The 3,528-nt window shown below is 38.1% G+C and overlaps 1 pseudogene; it reads left to right on the plus strand.

The window, feature by feature from the left end:
• Positions 1-1,758: 1,758 nt before the first annotated feature.
• On the plus strand, positions 1,759-2,699 carry LOC100666238 (putative olfactory receptor 1F12P; annotated as a pseudogene).
• Positions 2,700-3,528: the final 829 nt, after the last annotated feature.

Below are 3,528 nucleotides of genomic sequence, written 5' to 3' on the forward strand. Positions count from 1 at the left end.
GAAGTGAAGCCTGAAGACGTGATTGAATTGTGGCAATTTCATGACAAAACTTGAACACATGAGGAGTTGCTTCTTATGGATGAGCAAAGAAAGTGATTTCTTGAGATGGAATCTACTGCTGACGAAGATGCTGTGACAACAAAGGATTTAGAATATTACATAATTGATAAGGCAGCGATAGAGTTGGAAAGAACTGACTCCAATTTTGAAAGAAGTTATATTGTGTAAAATGCTATCAACCAGCATCGCATACTGCACAGAAATCTTTCATGGTGAAAGGAAGAGTCGATCAATGTGGCAAACTTCATCGTTGTCTTATTTTAGGAAATTGCCACAACCACTCAAATCTTCAGCAACCACCACCCTGATCAGTCAGTAGCCATCAACATCAAGGCAAGACTCTCCTCCACCAGCAAAAAGATTACAACTCACTGAAGGCTCAGATGATGGTTAGCATTTTTTAGCAATAAAGTATTTTTTAGTACATTGTTTTTTTATATATAATGCTATTGCACATTTAATAGACTAAACCAAAAAATTCATGTGACTTGTTTTATTGTGGTAGTCACTTTATTGCAGTGGTCTGGAACTGAACCTGCAATATCTCTGAGATATGCCTATATTGTATATAAAAGGATAAAAAGAAAGAGACAGAGAAGGAAAAAGACAAATTTCCTGCCCCCATGGAGCTTACATTTTACTGGTGAAAGTTAGAAAACTAATAAGTAGGAAATATTTTTAGAAAATAAGTACATTCCACATGGTGGTAAGTGACATGAAAACAAAAAACAGGGCAATGTGACAGAGAGTTTTTGGAAGGAATCTTTAAATACAATGGTCGGAGAATTCCGAAATGAGAAAAGCTATATAGACATAAAACTGCAATGTGTGCCAGAAAATTCTAAGGGTGAGAAATTAATCCTAGCAAGAGATAAGGTTAGAAAGGTAAGATGGGGTTCATGAAGAACCTTGCATGCCATGATAAAGAATTTGAAATTTGAATTGAAGGTAATGAAAAATCACTGGAAGGTTTTAAGATGGGAGGTGGGGAAATTCTTGTTTTAGAAGGTGGTATATGCTCTATTATACTTTTTATGTTCTGCTTTTTAAACTTATTTGTAAATATTTTCCTATGTTGCTCATAATCTTCCTGTAAATTATTTTTGGAGGTTTATCTTTTTGTATATACTGAGCAAGTTTGTATATTTTTACTTTGAGTATTATACAGATAGGATAGTGCACCCCCATTAAATGAATTCTGTATTGTAGGTGTCTGACTGCTTTCCAAGCAGGATGGTTCATATGCTGTTGAGCAAATATTTGGACAAAATTTCCCATTTAAATATCAATGCTTGCCATGGAATCATTTAGTGTCAGATTCATTATACGGTCCAACACACAGCTGAGAGTCAGGCAACACACACAAGGCAGAATATGCAAGTGTTAGTGTCAACTTTATAAGAAGAAAGACAGTCTCTGCCTACTGAAGGAAGACATATACAGATCCCATAGAAATCTTGGATAAAGTGCAGCTTCAGTAAGGGCAAATATAGGGAAAGACAACTGATGAGTTGAAAAGACATAGCTGAGGTTCAATGAGGCTTGAGAGAGAAAATCAGAAAGGAGGTATAATAGCCTAAAGACAGAATATCTAATAAGTGGGACTACAGTAGGTGAGTACATAAAAATCATAAAAGGAAAATTTTTTCTAACAAAAACATTTTATTCCCTGGGTTTTTATGCAGATATATCCAAGCAATGGAAAAGGGAAACCAAACCAATGTCTCTGAATTTCTCCTCTTGGGCTTCTCCAATTGGCCAAGGCAGCAGGCACTCTTCTTTGCACTTTTTCTGTGCCTCTACCTAACAGGACTGTTGGGAAACTTACTCATCTTGATGGCTATTGCTTCAGACCATCATCTCCACACACCCATGTTTTTTTCCTTGCCAATTTGTCCTTGGTAGACCTCTGTCTTTCTTCAACTACAGTTCCCAAGATGTTGCAGAATATCCAAACACAGACTCAGTCCATATCCTATTCTGCCTGCCTAGCTCAGATGTACTTCAGTATAATGTTTACCAACATGGACAATTTTCTGCTCACAGTGATGGCATATGACCGTTATGTGGCCATCTGTCACACTTTGCATTACTCCACCATTATGGCCCAGTACCTCTGTGCCTGCCTGGTAGCTGTTCCCTGGGTCATTGCCACTTTGAACCCCCTCTTGCATACCCTTTTGATGGCCCGTCTGTACTTCTGCTCTAACAATGTCATCCACCATTTCTTCTGTGATAATAACTCTCTTCTCCCTCTATCCTGTTCTGACACCAGCCTTAATCAGTTGATGGTTCTGACTGTGGTGGGGCTGCTCTTTGTGGTACCTTCAGGGTGTATCCTGGCATCCTATGCCCACATCCTCTCTGCTGTGATGAAAATCCCTTCTGCCCAAGGAAAACTCAAGGCTTTCTCCACCTGTGGATCCCACCTTGCCTTGGTCATTCTTTTCTATGGAGCAATCACAAAGATCTATATGACTCCCATATCCAATCATTCAACTGACAAAGACTTAGTGGCATCAGTAATTTTTATTGTGGTAGCCCCTGTACTGAATCCCTTCATTTACAGTCTAAGAAACAATGAACTGAAGGGAGCTTTAAAGAAGGTCCTAGGCCACAGAAAAATCTTCTCCCAGTGATTTGTACTGGCCGAGGAGTTCAAAAAGAGAAAATCTTAATGACGTCGTTGTTCTCATTCTCACCATAATTACAAAGCAGTTACTAAGCACCTAGTTGAACTTTGTATAACCTAAACTCTAGGAGTGACATAATCACAGCCCTTATACATGTGAGCACTTGGAGATTATTTATGTGGATAAATATTTATATGTAAAATCTCTCAAACTACAATAAAAACATTAAATCAGTGTTTGAATGAATTGTTAAGACATCAAACGAAGCTCATGTTAACACAGGAATGAATCACAGGGAGTGCAGAATAGAGGATGGCCCCAGGACTTTCCTCCTACTAGGGCAGGATGGAATGGATGACCACGTTGTCATACATGAAAAACACTAGAGAATAAAAGCTACTACAAAATCAAATGTTCAAACCATAAATGCAATGCAAGGTCAAAGGAAGCAGAGATTGGTGAGGGCTGAAGAGGTCAAGGAAACTTCAGGGAAAAGACGCTTAATCTGGCTCTTGAACCTTGGATGAGTTTTACACAGGAATGAAAAGAACATTCAAAACACATGAGGAAGCTTTGTAGGTAAGAAGGGGCATGGTGTGTATTGAAAAAAATTATCTGAATGGATTGAATGATATGTATTAGGAACTGGTGGGAGTGAGGATGGATAGTTATACTTCCTCCTGAAGTTTTGTGTGTGTGTGTGTGTGTGTGTGTGTGTGTGTTTTATAATTATATTGTATGCATTTCCTATAACCTGTCTTTTTTTTTCCTTGTGTAAAAAGCAGGATTAATATCTATGTCTATGTGCATATCTATCTCTAAAATTATACCTATG

The sequence above is a fragment of the Loxodonta africana genome, chromosome 1 (assembly GCF_030014295.1).
Source record: "Loxodonta africana isolate mLoxAfr1 chromosome 1, mLoxAfr1.hap2, whole genome shotgun sequence".
Taxonomy (NCBI): Eukaryota; Metazoa; Chordata; class Mammalia; order Proboscidea; family Elephantidae; genus Loxodonta; species Loxodonta africana.